The sequence below is a fragment of the Ptiloglossa arizonensis genome, chromosome 3 (assembly GCF_051014685.1).
Source record: "Ptiloglossa arizonensis isolate GNS036 chromosome 3, iyPtiAriz1_principal, whole genome shotgun sequence".
NCBI lineage: Eukaryota > Metazoa > Arthropoda > Insecta > Hymenoptera > Colletidae > Ptiloglossa > Ptiloglossa arizonensis.
In genome coordinates, this window is record NC_135050.1 from 19269469 (window position 1) to 19290494 (window position 21026).

General features: G+C 48.7%; 1 protein-coding gene across 2 annotated transcripts in view; it reads right to left on the reverse strand.

Annotated features, from left to right (window-relative positions):
- Olf413 (DBH like monooxygenase olf413) overlaps positions 1-21026 on the reverse strand; it is a 438131-nt gene that overhangs the window by 256801 nt on the left and 160304 nt on the right. The window contains exon 1 of one of the 2 annotated variants that reach the window (XM_076306578.1): positions 5570-6336. The exons of the other annotated variant lie outside the window; for it this stretch is intronic. The gene's annotated coding sequence lies outside the window, so the exon portion shown is untranslated. Of the gene's footprint in view, positions 1-5569; positions 6337-21026 lie in introns of those variants that run through there. 2 annotated transcript variants of the gene reach the window in all.

Here is a 21026-nt window from a genome sequence, read left to right on the forward strand (position 1 = left end):
ATTATCGAGCACCGCTTGGCCGCGCGAGAACGCGATAATTACCGGAGGAAGCGAAAATCCCGAGATGCTCGCAACAACGAACGCCACCGGTGAAAACAATCGTAGGACGTAGGAATTTTTCCGTTACGCGAGACAACCGGAAACCAATCCCGACTTAATTTAGCGCCTCGTTAACGCGAAACTTTCGCGGTCGACGATACGATTGGTTTCACGTTCCGACGGAGGAGAGACGGGCAAGTTCGCTGCAACGAGATCATCGGAACGTTTACTCGCGAAATTTTATTCCAACGTTTATAGAGAAAACGGGAAGATAAAGTTCCGAAGTTCCATTCGTTATTTTTCCATGTAAAAAGAACGATTTACTTTCGCGTTTATTACGCGTAACCTTTGTACCGAAAATACTCTGCAAACATTTATGGAAACATAATACGAAATTCATGAATATGAAATTTTATTTCGCATCCTCTTCGCTCCTCGCCAGCAGGAAAACAATTTCCCTCTTCCTTTTGAGTCGAACGTCACTTCCGTCACTTTACGAGTTCTCCGATCTCGATATTTGTTTTTAATACGTTCGTAAAAGACGTTAACGGACTTGTTCGAATGAATTCGATTCCGCGCGAATGTTTCCATATGGTTTTCGTAGCAATCTTTTTCCACACTTCTGGCGGACAAATATTCGTTCGATCGAATGTAAAGAAATTTAAGAGAGTCAAGATAGCTCGTTAAACCGGAACAATTTTCCAATTTTTCGATCGTCCCGTTGAAACGGTTGGAATTCGAGCGTCCGTTTCGTTCGTCTCGCCACGCCCAACGGCAACGCTCCCGCTGTGACGAGACAAATTGAAAATGATCAGGATCGGTGTCTACCAGTCGCGATTCCCGCATCGAGCGAAACGCGGCTGCGGCGACCTCTGCGACGAAGAAAAAATCCGCGAGAGCGGATCGTTCGAGGTGGAGGCTGCCGAATTACACGAGAGATCGCATCCGTCGGTAGCTCGGCGCGAGACACGCGAAGCGTGCAAGAGGAGCCGTCCTCGCGTGATTTCCTAACGGTGCGGCGACGAGAGAGCGATGAGCACGCGCGTCCACGAGCGAGAACGAAGAGGAACGCGGAGCGGACGGGAACGAAGCTGTACGAATGGGAAGTGGTAGGGACGAAGAGGCGCGACGAGCCTCGCGAGGAACTTAAAGGAGATGGCCGGTAAAGATCCTGCGGCCCGGGACAAGCGAGTAATGTATAGCCACAGCGTGCGGTGGTATCCGCGGCCACCATCTCCGTGTACCCCGCGTGCAACGGTTTCGCCTCTCGCGACAATCTTTTCTCACTTTGCCGAGAAGAAGCCATCCCTCGACTTATGGAAATTTCCTTGCAGCCGAAACTTTCGAACTGCCGCCGTCCCGTTGTTGCGCCGATGTCGAGCGTGTGCGACCAGACCCAACCAGGACCGTTCTTCCTATCGAAAAAAACACCAGGGAAGAAGACCGGTACCTTTTTCTTCGCGAGCCCCGCGAGCGTGACGCGACACTACGCAAGACGCAAACGTTCCGGCAACTTTCGCTCGTCCACCTTCTCCTCTCGCGCCAAACCTCCTCCGTTTCCTCCTCCTCCTCCTTCTCCTTCTCCCACCCCGTTTCTCGCGCCTCCGAGATACCGAGTTTCGCGACTGATTTATGACGGACTTTCGGCTCGGCGGATCCACGGGGTACCGAGCAACCAGCCATTTGTAACGGAACCGGCTGTTCAGATCACGACCATCGGAATGCGGTTGAATTTCGAACCGTCCTCGCGCCCGGAAACGCGAAATTAAGTCGCGCACTCGAATTCAACGCGCCACGCGATCGTATAATTAATTCGTTCAGAGACACACAATCGTGGCCAGCAATTAATTATTTGGCCGTAGTCGTCGATGCGTTAATGGCCACCGTTAGAATAGCTCGTTAATTATTAGCATCGGCAAAACGGACCATTACGATATTCGCGTACGCGCGTGCACCGCGAGCGCGCGCTTCGCGTTCGATTTTCATTCCGAAACCGTTGCGTTACGCGATCATTCTTGCTCTCAGAACCGCTCGAACCTCGCGCTACGATGGTCGTTTGGTTAAAAATCGATGTTCCGCGAGAAATCACCGAGATGTTGATCGTTCGCGCGCCAACGCGTCGGATTCAGACGCCGCTTTCGCGCGCGGGTTTGCTCGCGACGACGCCCCGAAACGAAGAAGAATTAACGCCGAGGCGGATCGCGCGAGACGATAATCTCTCGGTATCGATGACTGTACGCATGACCGCGCGTAAACGTCGAAGACGAGGGTCGAGCTCGAAATTAATTAAATCGTCGCAATCGGAAAGGAAACGCTGCACGGGGCCGACCGTTGCTCCGGACTGTCGCGATAAAGCGCGATCTCTCAAAGGCGAAACGAATGTTTTCGGACGCATTAGAGATTCGTCCGTGTCTCTTTTCTTTTTTTTCTTTTTTGCACCATGGCGGCGGCGACGACGGCGGCGGCGGCGAATAAAATTCTCATTTCCCTCGTAACGCAATATATCTCGCTTTTATACGGCTCGCCGCGTGTATCGCGTAACATCAAGATTACGACATAAAAACGAACCTTCGCCGCGCTTTTATTTCTCATCATTTCCGCGCCATATTTTTTATCGCGGCATCGCGATCGTTCGCCTCCTTCGGCAGAGATACGCCGAAAGATGGTTTCCTCGAGATTTACAGGCATCTCTGATATCGCGACGCGTGGAGAACGAGCAAGACGAAGACAGGGAGGAAGAGACTTTTCCTCGACGGGTACAGTGCAAACAGTTTCGTTCAAACTTTTCTTATTTCCGACTCGACCGCGCTACACGACAATGCTCTTAAATTCCGAGCCTTGCACGCTGGACACGGCCATTATACTCCGGGCGCTTCGTAAGAACCTACCGTTTGACCGATCGCGATGAAATTGGGTCACTCGACGTCTGCGTTCGGCTAACCTTGGGACGAGCATGTTGCGCCAACTGCCATTTTTAAGATTTTAAAAGGTACCGTTCCGAGGAAGGAATCGAAGCAACGATCCATCTTTGAAACGTTGCCTCGTATTTAATTCGAGATACTTGAAACGATCGCAACGAATTTCTCAATTCTCGTTCAAGAGTATCGCGAGTGAATTTTATTTTCACGACGCATCGAATTAAGCATGGAACGTAACAAATTTGTCTTCCATTTCGGATAAAAGTTTTACGAGAACATCGAGCTCGTGGAAACGAAAGCGATACAACTGAAATATATCGGAGACTTCGGTTTCTCGTTTATTTCCGTTGCTCGCATCCGAGATCGCACTTTGTGGATTAATCTTCCAAAGTGAAGAAACACCGACTTGGATCAGTCTCGCTTCTACGGTTATCGCGCACTCGTATGGCTGTCGAAACTTTCAACCCTTTGCGGGCGGACATTTTGGAGCACGAACGTAGGAGAGGGGAACGATTTTCGAGCAGATGGTAGGAAATTATCGTCCGTACGAACACTACTTTATCCAATTTATAAATTTCGTTTTAAATCGCGCGAGGGTTAGAAACGTGTTAAGAAAATGAATCTCCCTTGGGTCGAGAATTTTCCGATGCCTGTGAAAAACTATGAAAGAATGTATCGACGTACGTACGTGAAAAATTAAAGATTCGATCGAATTACCGACCATCGAACCAAAAGTGTAAACTGTTCGAGTAATTGTTGGAACGTGGATACAGAGCTTCGGGATTCGACGAACACAATTTACATCGGTAAAAGAAGAATTGTCACTGGCGATTTGAAAACCCTAAGACGCTCGTAGGTTCTCAATACGTTTGTTCGGCATATTCTATTTTCGAAAATGAATATCGTTATCGTATTTACGGGCCGCAATGCCCGTTATCTAATTTCCAGAATCTCGATACCAGGAAGTACATTATACAATCCGAATGAGGTGGCTTTGTCAGCTCGGTTCGAACAAACCAATGAGTCACTCGAGGTGTCGTTTACGAGGCACGAACACCCTCTGTGTTTTCTTTCAAATGAATCATAAGCTTTTTCGCTCCAAGTTCCGAGTAACTCGCAAGTACTTACTCGCAGGTAAATCCAACGTACGGGACAACGAAAATCGATCGATCCGGGAATAAATCCACGTGAAAAAAAATTCACCTCTACGTGTCCGTGGAGTGGAGTAATACTTCTTCCGTTGTTTTATATTCGTTTCTCCGTTTAACGCAACCCCTGCATCTCGAAATATACAGTTGGAAATTTTGTCGGGAAACCGGGCCAACGAGGATCGTGTTTTTAAACAGTTCTCTAACCCGGATTGCTCCGAAATTTCGTTCGGTCCTGGTCAGTGTTTCACAGTCGGGCGAACGACGAGTATTTTCTACGGTTTCAAGACAAACATTCGCGGGCATCCAGTTTTTCTCAGGAGCGGCCGCTTGATTGTGAAAATTCGAATTGCAAAAAGCCGGAGAATATTGGGAGAGTCCAACATCGTAAGCGATCCCCAACGGTATATTGCGTACGCAACCGGAAGCGACGTACGCAGATTAAGCGTTCAACTCGTGAATACTGTATTTCCAGAAGCATCGGCAAAACTCCGAAAAAAACAAGAAGAAAAAAAAAATAGAACGGTCGCGCAGAAACGAGTCAACGTCGGAACAATCGGGAATTTTTTCCATGGAAATGGAACGTCGGAAGTTAGGAAATATTTTGCGGTCTTCGGAGCCGCTCGTTCCGACCAATTTTTCTCTCGTCGTCTTTTCTCGTCCGATTAATCTCTCCCGAGATTCATCGATCCGAGATTAATCAACCGAAAACGCGAAAATGGCGTCTACCTGCGAGGCAGAGTAGAGGACCGTCCCAAAGATATCGGTAAAAGTAAATATTGACCGTGTAAACCGATAAAATGTCGCGCAACGATACGACGAAAATAAGTGATCGATTCCATGGTATACGCGCAACGGGTTCTATCCACGGCCGAAGCAAATAATTCCTGTCCAGTCCATTTTCGTAATAAACGGTAACGATCCCCTTTCAGGAGCAAACGCTCGGATCCGATGAAACGCGATAACCGAATACGTGGAAAACTCGTTACTCGATCGAGTCCATTTTCTGGCTCGATCTCGCGACGATAACAACGCCGGGTCGGTGGTCCTTTTCCCGATTATTTTGGCGCGTAAACGTTTTTTCGCATCACGACCGATAGGATCGGTGGTCTCTCGCGAAGCGAGAAACACGGCACGGTATTCGGGCAAAGGGAGTCGCGAGTAGATACGGTGGGTTATCCGGCGCGATCGCGCGGCTTCCGTTCCGCCTAGACGAGAGAACATCCCATTCGAGGCGTAAGCGGACGGGACCGATCGACGTCGATGTCGTCAAAGAGATTCCCTCTGGTCCGTGAGATCTCTTCGACTCCTCCACCGAGCTAGGATCTTATCTCTGTCGCGGGGCCGACCGAAGTTGGGCGCAAGTGCGCCCGGTTCGCGATCTCGCGCACAAAAAGCGAGTAAAGAAGCCCGGTTGAACGAAGGAGGTGGTACGAGTGGAAAAAAGAAAGAGACAACACTCACCACTCGGTGCACGAAGTGCCGTGAAGTTGCTGCCGGTCCGTAATAGTCGGCGAGCTCCTCGACCAGGGGAGTAGAAGTGGCAGAAAAATATCTTGCCGAGATATCTTCGTCGTTACGAGAGAAATAAAAAAAAAAAAAGAAAAGAAAAAAGGAAAACTCTTCCCTCTTATCACTTTTCGCTCTGTTTACACACTAACCGTCACTCTCACTCACTCGGAATCACGGGGTTGGAATCCCTCGAGCGCGGTGCCAGTTTTCTCACCGTTTACCCATTCGACCACCGCCAACGGCCGTTACCGGCGAATAAGAGCACGGGAAACGTTTCCCCAGTAGTTTACACTACGAAATCGACGACGAAGTTCTCCGCCGTCCTCGGATGGAAACCCAGCGGTCTTCGTTTGTTTATGCCGCGCGAGCCGTGTTTATAACAGCGCCCGATGCCAAGTGAGTCCGGACGCGGCGGTTTCGTGTACGTTGTCACAGGTTATGTTTGTTTATGGCTGGAGCTGGCCGCGCACTTAGAACACGCGCCACGACCTCGTCACACGCGATCGACGGCTCTCGTTCGCGGAGCAACGCACGGTTCGAACGATTTTTACGCAACGAGAAACCGTGGTCGGCGCTCGTTTTCGAAATTGACACGGTCTCGTTGAACACGGATCGGTCCACTGTCGGACCGAGTCGACGAAGTTTCACCGGCTTCGGCAACGATCGTCGAACGAAACCCGAAACAACACGCAAGCCAACCGCACGGTACGGCGCTCGCCTGTAAACTGAACACCCGTCGCGACCTGAGGCCGGGACTCGACTGGTTTCTGCTAGGGAATCTCCCCACTCTCCGTTCTCTTCTCGCGCGACCCTAGGCACACCATCCCCTCGGCCGGCTCTCGCTCCCTCTCTCTCTCCCTCTCTCTCTCTCTCTCTCTCTCTCTCTCCCTCTCTCTCTACTCGCGCCTCCTCCCCCTCGTCGTCCTTTTGCCCTTACTCTCGTCCTACCGCGCTTCGTTTCTTTTTCTCTCTCCATCTATCCTTTTCCTCGCTATTCCACGTTCCAACTGCCTAACGCCGACCCTTCACGTACGACCGAACGACCACCCGTTTCTTCGGTATATACCTCACTCTCATACCCCTTCCTGAATACTTCTCGCTGGCTCTCCTTCTCTCTCCCTGTTCCCCCGCTCTCTATCTTATCGTTCCTCGTCTTGCGTCTCTCACTTTTCCTCGACGCCGCGTCGAGGTGTACCCTTTCCAAGGACTTTCCGGATCTCGTTTCCAGTCAGCCGTCGTTCTTTCAGAAATATTTCGGCGCTGGTACACCCCTTTGCCGCCGATTCGGCCAGACTCGACTCGATTCGGTCGCTCCTCGAGCGAACAGCGGCAAAGTGCCCCGGCCAATCGGAGGGCACACGCTCGCCGATTCGAGTTCTTCCGTTCTTACGGAATCGGGAAAAGAAAGGGGGGATCGCCGAACGGTGGCCGACACGAAGGAAAAGGAAGCGTGCACCGAACGAGCGGAGGAAGTCACGGATAGGGGGATCTTTTTATCGTACGCGCGGCGGATGGATTTCTCCCGAGCAAGTGTACGAAAGTGTTTTCACCCCGTGCGTTTTTTCGGGACGCGGAACGACCGCCCTTTTTTTCGGGACGAGGCGTCTCGTGCGGAGGGATCGAAGCAAACCCTCGAAATTGTTTCGTTTCGTGCGACGCTCGGAGTGGATACGATTTTCAAATATGTACGACAAAAAAGTTTGCGGGGTTACCTCGTCGAGTAAACACGTGCTTCGTGAATATTCCAAGAACAAACTCTGTACGACCGACGAAATCGATATCGGTGTAAAATTAAAATCTAAACGTTATCGGCCCTCCGACGATCCGAATATCAACGTAAAGATATTTTGGTCGATTCGACGAGTTCGAATATTTCATTTGCGTACAGGGTAGCCCGTGTAAAGTGTCAGAAATTTTTTTCGGAAACGATCGGGGACAGCGACAAAATTGTTTTTTTTTCTTGAATCGGTAGGGTTCTGGAAGACCTATTATGTTACGTTCGGGGCGTTGTAAACGGTTACCCCAGGGGGTAGAGGGTAGCCGACCTTAAGTTTGTTTAATGGAACCGATCCGATATCCGATCTAAAAAGGAAGAAACATTTATCCGAAATGTTCTTCCCTACCGTCACGATTTAAGGGAGGGAATGATAATGATAATAAGTTTACGCCGAGTCGGTTTCGACCCACGAATCGATACACCATGGTTCTTATCGACGTTCGTGTTATTGGACAACCGTGACGAGTATTTTTTTGGACGAAATCACAGCGAATCAAACGAAAGTCCGCGATAAAGGAAAGTTCGTTTAACGCGTCGTACACCGCGTTCGCGTGCACTTCGCGGTCCGTTTTCTCTTTTCCCCCGATCGTTAATTAAAATTCGTCAACGCGGAACGAACTATTTCCTCCCTCTTCGGCGGAGACCTCGCACCGACTGTTCACGAGTCCTTAAGTTTCGTTCGCGCGAACGTAAAATATAAAACTTCCCGTTTCGTCAAACATTTCGCGATCAAAGGTGAAACGGTCCGCGCGCGTCGAGAGATTCGTTCAAATTGCAAAATTTTGGTTACGCGCGCCAAAAAATAGACGAAAAAAAAAAAAAAAAAAAAAATGGAACGTACACCGTAAAATGTTTCGACATCGTTGTACAGGTATATGTATATTTAAAGATCGTAGGCGAGCGCGAGTGCAACGATATTTCCACCGTCGTGTCCGAAGATTAAATTTCTATGGTGGAGCGCATATGGAGGCGTGAATTCGAGAAAAAGGTTTTATGAATTCTTCTCGAAAGTTGAATAAAATCTGTCCCTCGGCAGATTTAGCGTAGAGAACATCCGAGCGTTGCGCTCGCTTTCAATGCATTTACGCGAAGCAACCAGAGGTAAAGGTAACATTTCCCTACTGTAAAAAATTCCATCCACTCGAATAATACGTTCATGGAAATCGCGCGAGTCGCGTCGCACGCTCGCCCGAAACTCGCCGATCGTTGATCAATCGTGTCTCCCCGATCTGTTCCCGTTTATCGGTATTGTCGAAACAACGACGATGAAAGTACTTACAACAGCTACGTGGCTGACCGTGAAACGACAAAAAATACAAAGGGGAACGAGAGACTTTGTTCAACTATCGGTAAAAACGAGTACGTGTCGTATCTACGTTGTAACGACGGAAAATCGTATATTTCTTCGACGAGTTCGATTTACCCCTGTACGTTGAAAGGTCACTTTTTCTTCATTTTTTTTTATCATTCAACGTAATCGTTAAATTCGCCAATCGGTTGTAACGACACGTTTTCGCAAGTAAACGCAATTTTACTTCAAACGCGCGAAACAGTATTACAAAACGAGTTCCATAAATTTTGCGATAATCACGATGCTTTCCGCGTCCCGTCGTATAATCGGATTAAATACAATATTGATTACTCGCGGGTTAAGGGTATCGCGAAGACGCGACACGTCTCGTATTAAACTCGCGCTTAAAGACGCGCGAGTGCCACACATTTCTCCCTCGCAGTAGGATTTAGCTGGATATCACGCTTTAAAAAATACTGCGCGCGTTAAACCCATTATAAAATTTTGTATACGCGTTAAGCCAAGCCCGTCCAAATAAATCCCCTACGTCCTATGACAATTTTTCAAGCGTTGTCTTTTGCACCTGCAGTATTGTAGCCGGAACAAGATCGACTACTCGCTCGAGCCCACCGAGGGTCTATCCCCTACGTTCCGTTCGGATAACCCTCTACTCTGTCTTCGTCTGTTCGCGTAAATCTGCAGGCACACGCATTCCGTCTCTCGGACAGGTATGTTCGGTGTAAAAGTAGAAATTGTACCCGGGGTGATCGACAATCGGTTAAGTAAGTTGTGAGCGGTCGATTCGGTTCGATCCTGCTACAACGATTCCACTCGTGTGCGTTTCGAACGTACCCAGAATCCTTGGTATCGGTGTTTTAATCAAATATCGATAAATATTTACATTATCGACAAATATCGATTAACGTGGAATACGTATTCGTCGGTAGCGAACAAAAGTTTCGTGCGTTTATCCCTTCGAATACGTTCGCGAACGTTTCGTTGTCCACACGAAGAAGAACAAACGAAAGTAGTAGGTAACTACGTAATTTTCCATTTTTCCAAGGGATATATTCTTTTAATACACCGGTGGACAAATATAATTACATCCCTGGGAGTCATCGCGTTACGGATTGCTAATTCTATCGCGCAAATGAGCTTTCATCCGCCGCTTAGCGTAATTCCGTTTTAATCCTTCCTACTCGTTTCGCGTTTGATCATCGCCGGAGAAACAAATTCTTTTGTTTCTATCGCGTATTACATTTGATTCGGTTATTTTCTAATTCCAAATGTAGCACACGGCGGGCGCATAAACTTGATGCGCGAATCGGCTTGGTTTAGTTCTCCTGCTCTATGAGGTTTTGCTAATCCTCGCCCATGATACCCGCATCACACGAGCCAAGCAATTAACCGACCGAATATGTAGATCTGTGTACATCGAGACGAGGCAACCCGCGAATAGAAACTTGAAACGCAAAGTAATATGTGCGCGATGATCCCCGGTTTCGAGGTAAAAAATTCGAACGAGTTGGCTGCCTCGAATTCGTGGTCGGTGGAGAATTTATCCTTCGAAACGATCGAATTCGAACGGGCCGCTCGAAGCGAACGATCAAATTTATCGACGCGATGTAAACTTTTATCCGCGTAACGTCTGTATCGAAGTATTTTCAATGGATCGGCAATGTTCTCTCGATGAAATCGAACCCCGGTACCGCCCCGTTCGAATGTGCGCGTACTCGAGAAGTTCGAAAACGTTTCATTTTACGCGCAACTGAAATCAATCCGAACAGGGTCGGCGTTTAAACTTGTTCTCACAGAGGAGAGGATCGATAACGCTATCGCGAAGATATCGTGAAAAATATTTTACGCTTGTTTGAAATACAAACAAACGAGAACCGTCGTCCCCGATCGACGGGTCTCTCGAGCTACGAAAACATAAACAATGGCGGGGACAACGGCGCCTTGAATCCGAGGTCGAAGTTCCACCTTCGAATCGGGGATCGTCCTATCCTTGTAAAATATTCGCGAAATTTAAAGAAAATTATTTTACAACGGTCTGCAACCTGTAATCCACGTACGTGCTCATTTTCCAGGGAAATGTCATTTGTTGATACCTACGTCGGGTATCTCTTGAACGAGCCAAACTTTACGCTCCCGCGAGCAGAAAAGGAATCACGTGAAATTTAATTCTATCCCCTAGGTTAAACGTGGTTCCTCTTGAAAATTAGATTTTTCAATGAAAGTTCATTCGCTCTTGAACCCTTGGTAGTCGAGGATTAAATTGCTACTCGGCTACTTACTCTTGGATCTTGAGAGCGAATTACGACGTGAAAGTCGGACGAAACGGTTATCAAAGATTAGAGAATAACGGATCGTTGTATTCGCATCGAAAACGTCGATAAGGGGAAATTCACCGTGCAATTGCGATATAACGACAACTGTGCCCGGTTCCTTGAAGGATCGATGTACCAAACGTTGAAATTATACGGCAGTTATGAATTCTATTTGATCTGCTGGAATTAACGCATCGAAATTGGTAATATATGTATCCATATATTACTAATATATACACACGCGGGGGAACGTATCGCTCAAGCGAACGCGTTCCGTCCTATTACATTTTTAATTGGGTCGTGACAATTTAATTCGGTGTGTCATCGCGATATCGCCTCGCTCCGTTCACATAATTATAACGATACGGCTAATTAATCGTTTACGTCGGGAACTCTCGGTCCGCATAATGCAAGAATTAAAACAAGCAACGATGATGATAATAGCGATTCGTAATTCGTTTCGCAACAAGCTGCCACGATCGAAGCGGAAACGCGCGCGTGCCCGCGTATTCGGTACGGCACGGAATACCGAAATTGAAAAATATTGCGCCATTAGAGTACAAATCACTCCACTAACGATCCTTCGGCGTGAAACGCTAAATCATCCCGTTGCCGGGAAAGCAATTTAGGACGAGGCACAATATTTTCGGGGGTACTCGAGGAAAACTCGAAAATCCCATTTCAACGGCAATGAACGTTCGACTGTTCGAGTATTTCGAACGAATCGCGAATGATATACGAGCGGTAAAATAATCCCACCGAATTCATCTGTTTATGGTAGGCAGGGACAATGGAGCGAGGTTCGGTGTAAAATTTGCGGACCCTTCGTACCGCCTCCGTTTCTTCGTTCCTCGTTTCCTCACGGCGTGTCCTTGAAACGGTGCACACGTAACACCGACGATCGGTCGATCGTAAAGTCTCTACTTATTGCAATTCCCTACTTTCGCTTTTACGGTGTGACACTATACAGGATTACGAAGCCGATGTCGAGCCTCGTAAAACCGGCAATAATCGTAATTTACATTCGTTCCATAACGCGTGATTTACGAGGCTTAAGGATTTTCATAAGCCACGAATAGGTATCGGTGCAACCGGTTGTCGGATCGTGCGCGCTCGCTTTTGAATATAATAACGCGTGGAATTCCGCTTTACCGCGTCGAAGAATACACCGTTTACAAGACGCTGTCGTCTTCGTGCCGCGGCTTTATTATTACAACTTAATCAAGCACGGCTCTTAACGCCGCAAAGTGCCGCAACACGTACAACGAACGTGTACCATCTAGAAGCGGTTTCGTTGCTACCGCGATAGACGATCGGGTAGTAGACTTTGCGTATTATTTGCAACCTCGTTGAAGCGAATTTCGTTGAAACGGGGCAACGATCGACCGAAACAACGCTTCACAGAGACGAAAACGAACGTTCCCTCTTTCGATCGAGCACGATTCTTATCGCGGGTTTCCTTTCGCGAGACTCCTCCGACGCACACGCAACACTCTCTCTTTCGCAGACACGACGCCCATTGGTACCTGTCCTCCCACTCGACTAATTGCACCAAAGCCACTCCTGACTTCGACGCGCGTTCCGACAAATTTCTACACATTGATTACTCGAAATTATTCAATGGAGAATTTTTCTCGCGAAGCAGGATATTGCGTAAGTAGCTTCTTCTTGGGCGTTGGTGTCTTTGATATTTCTACGTACTCTTTCGTTTAAAATTGTTTCCATAGAATTTTCGTTAAAATCGTTCCAGTAATAATACCGCCAATCCATCCGTTTTCTTTGATTTATTTCCGCTTTGTGTTTACCAGCGAAAGGTCGATTCGAATTGGCGCCGCTTCCTCTATAGATGAATTTTTAGACCCGACGGAACACTTCCGACAAAGAACCGCCCGCACGCGAAAACCTCGAACATCGAGCGTAATATTAGTTTTATCGCTCGGATATTAAAAATATTTCATCAAAATTCCGTATCTGTGTTCGCCGAAATAACGGATTGATCCGAAATTACGCGCGCCATTTTTACCCCCTATCGTGTTTCAAATTAAGGGGAACAACGGCGAAAAATTCTTTCGGAAATGTAATGTGCACCGTCGCTAAAAAATTTCGAGCACCGTTCGAACTTTACGAAAACGAAGCTTTTCGTGCACGAATTTGCGAATTCGTTAAAAATGCGTTTGAACGAGGTCGAAAAAAAAAAACATTACACGCGTCTGACGCGAGATAAAAAAACCTGCATCGTGAATATTGTACAGAGACGCGCCACTGCTCTTTCCCGAGGAAACACGAAGCATCGAGTTTCATCCTTTCGTCGAACGCGTCTCTCCCAATGATCCACGCTCTCTTCATTTTTTACTTCGATGCTGTTTCGCGAATGAACTACCTTTCGTTATCGAGCAACAGTTTCCGTCGACGCATTCTTCGAAACGATTCGCGCAGAGAATAGTCGAGAGAAAATATCCAAGAGTACGTACCCGAGCGTTCGATTAATTTGCACTGTGCTCAATCGATACGCAAGATAGTCGTTCCGTTGAAAAAGTTCGCGCGAAGATTCGCTCCTGTGGAAGATCGAAGCGCGCTCGAAAGTTTCGATCGGCAGTGTACCACATTCGTAGAGACGCGATTACTCTTTCGCTTCGGCGGAACAAAAAGATAAACGAAAAAAGGAAGAAAAGGAAAACGGTCGATTTTCGGTGCAGAACCACCGGCCCGTCCCCTCGATACTGGTCCCTCACGGGCGCACGCGCCGATCCAAGACGCTCCGTCGCTTCGTTACGCCGATCCAATCTACCTACGCGAATTTCGTCGAATCCCTGGAGCGCCTTTCCGCGCTCGTCGATCATGTTCGCGGGCAAACCTGTCGTCGGAACACCGTAGGGAGAGAGAGAAAGAGAGAGAAAGAAATAAAAAAGAAGAAAACGGACTAAACACCGTAACGACCGCGCTGCCCCGTGCCGGTCGACGACAACCATACGGAAACACAATTACAGAGTTTTCACCGCGGAAGCTTCCGCGAGTCAACGGCAAGACGTTGAATTTCTTGCCCGGTGCGAGCCGTCGCCGTCTCGCTCGTAGCTTCTTCCAAGCTTCCGGTTTTTCTTTCGCCCCGCGGCCGACGAATCCGAGACCAGACCCAGCTCGCGAGCTCGCGCGTATACATTTTGTCCGGCGGGTAGAACTAACGAGCGAGCGCACCTTCGAAACTTTTCAAACCTATTTCACGTCGAGGGTACGTTTCAGCGCGTTGTTCAGCCGACGGCGTTCCTCCTACGTCGAGTTCGGTCGGTTTTTGCTCGGGTCGTTTAGCTCGCTTTGCCCGCTCGTAATGCCCGATGAGAGCGAGCGAGAAACGGAGAAGGGCACGCGAACGGTTTCCGGTTCGTCCCGCGTTATCGTGTAAAACACACACCCGACCGGGAAATAAGTATAAGGATTCGGTGTAGTTATTCGGCTGCCGCGACGACAACGAGAACGAGGTACGGACGAGGCGACGCGAGGCGACGCGACGCTTCCATTGAGCCCGGTCGCACAGAGGCTCCGGTGCCACGTGAAAGCGTAATTACTACGGCAGCCGGTTCAACGAAGATGAACACGTTCGCCAGTGACGCGCCACGGCTGGCAGCTTCTCTCTGGCCGGTCGTTTTCCCGAGGCCCCGTTCTACGAGACGTCTCTCTTTCCTCTATTCTTCCCTCGTTCCCGGTCCTCTCGTCAGCGACGCCCCCGTTCGATCCGAACGACTCGTCGAGGGTGAGAAACACGTTGGATGGCCTCGTGTAACGGCACTCCCGGTCAACCTACCGCAGGGTAGTCGCCCGCGCGACGAACACCTTTCTTACTACACCCATCTCGGCTCTACCCGTGCCCATTAGAACCGCCTTCGGTCTTCTCTTTTTTCCTCCACGAGGCATCCCATCGTTACCACGGACCGGTATCCTCCTATTCCCCGAGATAACGTTTCTCCCTTAAGCGACGATCGTTGTTCCTCGGGTAAGTGTGAATTTTCGACCGTTCGTGTAATAAACCGGCGCCGATACCGGGCTCTACTTACGAAAGGGCCCAGTGGCCGAACGGTGTTGAATTTTGGAAAGCAGGAGAACAGAAGGTACGAGTTCTGAATACGTAACTTCAGCTTCGGATGTTCCATAGTTTCCAGATAATAAAAAAAAATTTCAATGAATCGACTTGTGCGTACACGAACGTTACCAACGAAGTCATCGTCGTCGTTTGTTATCGAATAATAGTCGATGACGCGGAGCGACGTCGAACCACGGTAACCTATTTGCAGTCCACGTGTTATTTTAATCTTTCTTCGTTGAAATATCTTGCAATTGGTAAGAGTTTTCGCGAAACGCGTCACAGTTGGGCTAGATTTTCTTTCGGCGTCGCGGTGGCTCGGTTAACGCGCGAAAAAATATTTAGCGAGCACCGTATAGGTACGGAGGACTACGTCGTCGCTGCGAACTAGGGTGCCCAACTACTCTTTAATATTTCTTTCCGCGCGAAGAAAGTCTGGGTCGTGTAAAAGCGAACCCTCGAATGCTATGCTTTTTCCATTGAAAATCTTCGAACTGATGTTTTCCCATTCTGTCGCGATTCTTTGCTCTCGAGCAGCACACGGAACGCTTAAGAGTAAGTAAGAAGTTTAAGCCGACCTTACTTTTCGACCCGACAGCACCCTCGTTATTCGCCTCAAAGGGGGATCTCGACGCATTCTCTTTCTCGATGCAAATGGGTTAAGGGGTTACGACACTTTGACGGGTCGAAAAACAAGGCGGACTTTCGAAATTGTTTTCGAAGACGGTTGTGTAATTTTATCAAAAGTTTACGCGTTACGCGAGAGCGCGTAAATCGAACCGCAAACCTACGAAATTTCGTTAAACAATTTCAATTTACGTGGAAAAAGTTACCGGTAATTACAAGGTAGCCACTCGTTGGTCCGAGCCAGCGGAAAAGTTTTCCAAACTCGAGAAACGGGCAAGTTTTGTAATCCGCGTTACTCTCGTTGTCGTTAAGCGTATGGATTTTTATGGTCTCGAGGATTCTCGGAAACGCGGATTATAAAACTAACACGGATTACGAAGACTCTATTTTCATTGTGGGAATGAAATCTGTACAACTCGATGTACACGTTTCAGTCACTCTAAAAAATATCGGATAAAATTGCACGCGCAATTCCACCGAACCTATTTCCAAGAGCAATTATTTCAAAGTGTCTTTCGTTCCATCCTCGAGTATCACCTTTGCGCCAGCTACGAATCCACTCGTCCACGTTGCTGTGTACAGCGTCACGATTTTTCGAGGCGAACGCGAGCGTATCGCCGAGTCTCGCGTTGGTTTCGCGCGACTATGCCACACAGAACCACCGAAGTTCGAAACCACCGTAGACGGTAGGTTACAATCGCGGAGGGCGAGAACGAATTTCGAGCCGAATTCATTGGAAGCCTACGCCGATCGAATGCATCCGTGTGCAATCTACGTCCTATTAGGTCCGTTAGCGGTTCTTCATCGGGTAAGCCAGCGTTCCATTAGCTCCGCGCGTAAGTCTAATCGAAATGCCACGCGCAGCGTGCAACAGAAAATCCGACGAGTCGAGTTTGACGTGCGCGAATGCGAGTACGTGAAATTCTCGAGGCGACAGGTGCAACCCTGAAACGATCGTGCGTCTCCAAGAGAGGGGAGAAGAAAAATAAAGAGAGAGAGAGAGAGGGGGGGAGTGAGAAAAAAAAAGAATCGCGAGAGAGTTGTACAAACCGCGAGTTTGGGTAAGTTTCGTCGGCTTATCCGCTACTTTGGCGGATACGCGGGCAATCGGTGCATTAAAGGACCGAAGGACCGGGCGTCGACTGCAACAAGGAATCGACATTTCCATGAGACCCGTTGCAAACTTTCGCCGATAGGATTTGACAAACGCGACGCGACCGGTCCCCTAAGTCTCTACCGGAGCCACTCCATCGGCAGGACTCTCGTATAATTCCATTAGTCGCGCGAACGTGGCTTGTTCCCACGTTTGTCGTGTCGCTCGAACGACGGAAGGAAGGACCAGGGTGTCGTTCAAAAAGTTTCTCGATTACAACCACTTTGCGCGATTAGCGGCACGGAAGCATTCGGGTGCTCGTGATCTCTCTCTCTCTCTCTGTCGTTACTCGCGGCGCGTACCCACGGCCGAGCATCGTGCCACCCAACTGCCTTCCAAGTTGAAAATATTTGCGTATATCCTTATTACGAAGTTTCTCGATCGAGATGGCTGCCGAGGGGAGGAAAGTTCGCGAGAGCATCGAGGAAGAAGATGTAGCGACCGAGCTGGATAAAGAACCCACGGAGTCCGTTCGCTCGTCTAAAATACTCTCGACGATGGTTCTTCGGAACGCCGTGGAGAAGGTTAACGCCGTGATGCGTGTTATCGTTGCGAAACGGATTTGTTTGCGGAATCGCGAGGAAAACGACCGTAACGATTTTAACGAAACTCGAAGAGCAACGACGAAGGTGATCGGAACCGTGATCCGTGCGATCGGTGCGAGGCGAGTTCGTTCGTCGATCGAACCACCGGTAACGCTCTGGTAAAGATCGGGTCGAAACTCGGATCCACGGGGCAAGTCGATTCGAAATCTAGCGTACAGCTCGGAGCGCAAAAGATTCATTATCCTAGTCGACGGAGTGTTCGGTACCGCCTTTGTAACGTTTCTTTGGCCAAACAGAACGCTCGACTATGCGCGTTTCCGTTCCGTTTCTCCCGATCCCAACCCTCCCTAGGTCGAAACGAGAAATTAAAAGCGTATTTCACGACTTGCGAGTAGATTTAGTAATCCGCGCAAACCGAAGGAAATCCATATTTGGGTAAGTTCTCGTGAAAGCCGAATAAGATCCTTTTCGCGGACGAACATCTGACCGAACTCGTTCCCGAAATTGCTCGCGATTTATTACCATAACGCGTCTCTCCACTCCCAGTAATTGCGAGGAGCGTTATTCGTTCCTCTAATCCTTGGTTCGCCCGCGTACGAGACGAATCAAAGGCCTCCGTTTCGGGGGCTCCGTCCAATGACACGGCGGTAGTAACAATCGTCCCCGCTAATCCTTATTAGGATAATAAGGTGCGCGCAAACGTCATACGGGTCTTAGGGGCCTTGCCAAGCATCCATAACCGGTGGAAGCGGTTGCCCTGGCGGAAATGTTTATCCCACGGAGTGGCGAGATTTGGAACGCTGCCACTTGCTCTACATACGTGAACTGCAGCGCCAAGCAGCCATTCGCATTTCGCGGCACACTCCCCGCGATTTACACCCAGATTGCATTACACGATCTCGAACAAGCTCGGGCACCCGATCCTCCTCTTCTCGACGTCCCTCGAACGAACCGAGCAACCCCCTCACCCCCATTGAATATTATATTTTACGTCCACGCGTACCCGGTCTCTTATCCACCGCGTTACGTGGGCGTCTCCGAACTTCGATTTACGCCGACGATCGCGAAGGAAACTAGCGAACCGGATTCGTCTTTAATTTTATTAGCCGTTTCGAATATGCTTCCGCGAGAGAATGAGAATTTACGCGCGATGGAAAGTGTTTTCGTGCGACGAGCCTTGCCAAGAGTTCGAGGGACGGTTCGAGGGAGTTTACGGACCGCGTTCTTCTCGCGATATCTTCGTTCGGCGAAACACCGAGCACGGATTCGACGATTCGCGTAAGTTCCGCGACTATGGTCGCGCACGATCGTTCGGACGATTATTGTTAAGCGCGTGGAACTGTTGCGCAACTTCGCGTACCCCTGACGAAATTGCGTCGAACTCTGGCGGGAGAACGTCACGAGGTTCGACGTCCTCGCAACTATCGAAGACTGTGCTTGAGGATCTTCCGAGTCAAATCATTCAGTTGTATTCCAAGTCTTCTTCGATCCAGGATCTTCCATGTTTAACCAGTTGTATTCCAATTCAACGTCCAGTTGTTTCGGATCGAATCCCTCTGACTCTCGATCCGGGTACTCGCGAACTGTACACCGCGTGACTCTATCTCTGGTGGAATTGTGTCAAACTCCAACGTCAAAAATTACTCGAGACCGTTGCAACTGGCCGGTGACCGAGGTCCGGTATTCCGTACGCGTCACGGTCGGTGACGATCTTCGAATCAACGGGATTCCGAATACGCAGCCCAGATAAGAGCTACGATGCTCAGGGTTCGAGAATCTGTGCGCGACGTAAACTTCGAAACTCGATCGTTTTCTCGAGCGTACTATTTTTCCGCAAGACTCGTCGATGGATCGCCAGTCGTAAAACGATCCGCGAAAAACCACGACCAATCGATACGATTCGTCGTTCGCAGGACCCAAGACTCTGTGCGCGACGTCAACTTTGAAATTCGAGCGTTTTCTCCATCGTGCTATTTTTCCGTAAGAAAACTCGTCGATGGATCGCCACCCATAGAATTATCCGCTTGGAAAAACGACGCATCGATAGAATTCGTCGCGTCGAGGAATCGATACGAATCGTCGCGTCGATCCATCGCACGACAAACCGTTGGACACTCGAGCTCCCTCGCGCTCGTTCCAGTCTCGAAGAATGGAATTCGTCCCTCGTTTTTTTTTTTTTTTTTTTTTAACGCGACACCGAGTAGCTCGTACTCGGCCGATTATTAATCGTAACTTCTCCGTTTCTTTTTGTCGCGCGGATCGTACTCGAGACCCGGGACACCCGGTGTCCTATTATGTTTTATGGAAATGTGGCACTCATAAACGGTAGGATTACAACGTAACCTCGTAGCGGTGGACGTAACGCACGGGGGCCGTGGTCAATAAATTTCTAATTTTCTGGTATCTGGGTGTCCGCCCACGTTCGTGAGCTCCCGAACGCCGAGGATTAATGTAAAAATGGAATCGTCTCTCTCACTTGGTAGAAATATTTCTGGGTATTATCTGTGAAATGTGTCAGAGGTGCAATATGCTCGCGTATTACGATACATCGGCCGCAACACTGTTTCCCGATACGATTCGCTCGAAATTATACGCGCGTTTCTTGTTTATACGAACATCGTGGCTTGAAAACGCAATCCGCGCGACTGCCCCAAGGGGGCCGGGACCGTGGTGGGAAAAAATGTACGCGAACGATATTACCGCGAATATTGTAACGAGAAAAAATAACCGAAAGGCAAAAATAAAATATACGAGAAAAAAAGAAGCGTAATCTTCGAGCGTCCCGTTCGCGGAGCGGCTTTTTCACGGAAAATTGCCAATTGATTCGGAGAATTGCAATTATTCCGTGCTACGATCGACGTTCATTGAAAATGTCGTTAACGCGAATCTCGTTACACCCTACCCGGCGGGCAAATTGAATCGATTAAGTGCTAAGTAACGTTAAACGGAAAGAGTTTGTCGAAGATCGTTCCTCGGGATCGTTGAATACGCTCGAGCTGCGAGGACGATTGAACGTTTCTTTTTTTCCTATCTCTTTCTCTCTCTCTTCTTCTTTTTTTTGTCCAAACGAAATATTTACCCGCTTTGAACCGTCACGGTCGAACGGTCGCAGTCGCCGATCGACGCGCAAAAAGAAAATCGAACGTGCATCACGCTCGCGCGCATATCCGAAAACTATTATAGACGTTTATCCCGTACGTTTCGTCGAGTACGTCGAAGTACGCGCAAGCGTAACGCGAATTCGTGATTAAATAGCCGACGGCGTACAGCGATGCGTGGTGGACTTCCGCGCGCGGAAACACATCCTTCGATTCCGCCATAAATCTGTACGGGACTCCCGTACGTGTGCCTTGGTACGGTTTGACTTTCGTTCTAGTTCACCGCGGTAAACCGAAATCTTTTCCGAAACAAAATAGCGAGCTGTGTATCCGCGTGCTTTGTAAACGTCCGTATAAACTCCAGTTTCGGGGAAATATTTGTTTAACGGTCCGTTTACAAAATATTTTCGACGTTCGTCGGAAAATTCGTGGAATATCCGGCGAAAGTTTCCACGGCGGAGCAAATTTCCGAACCGTTTCAATTTTCTTTAAGCGTTCTACGCATCGTTTAACGGT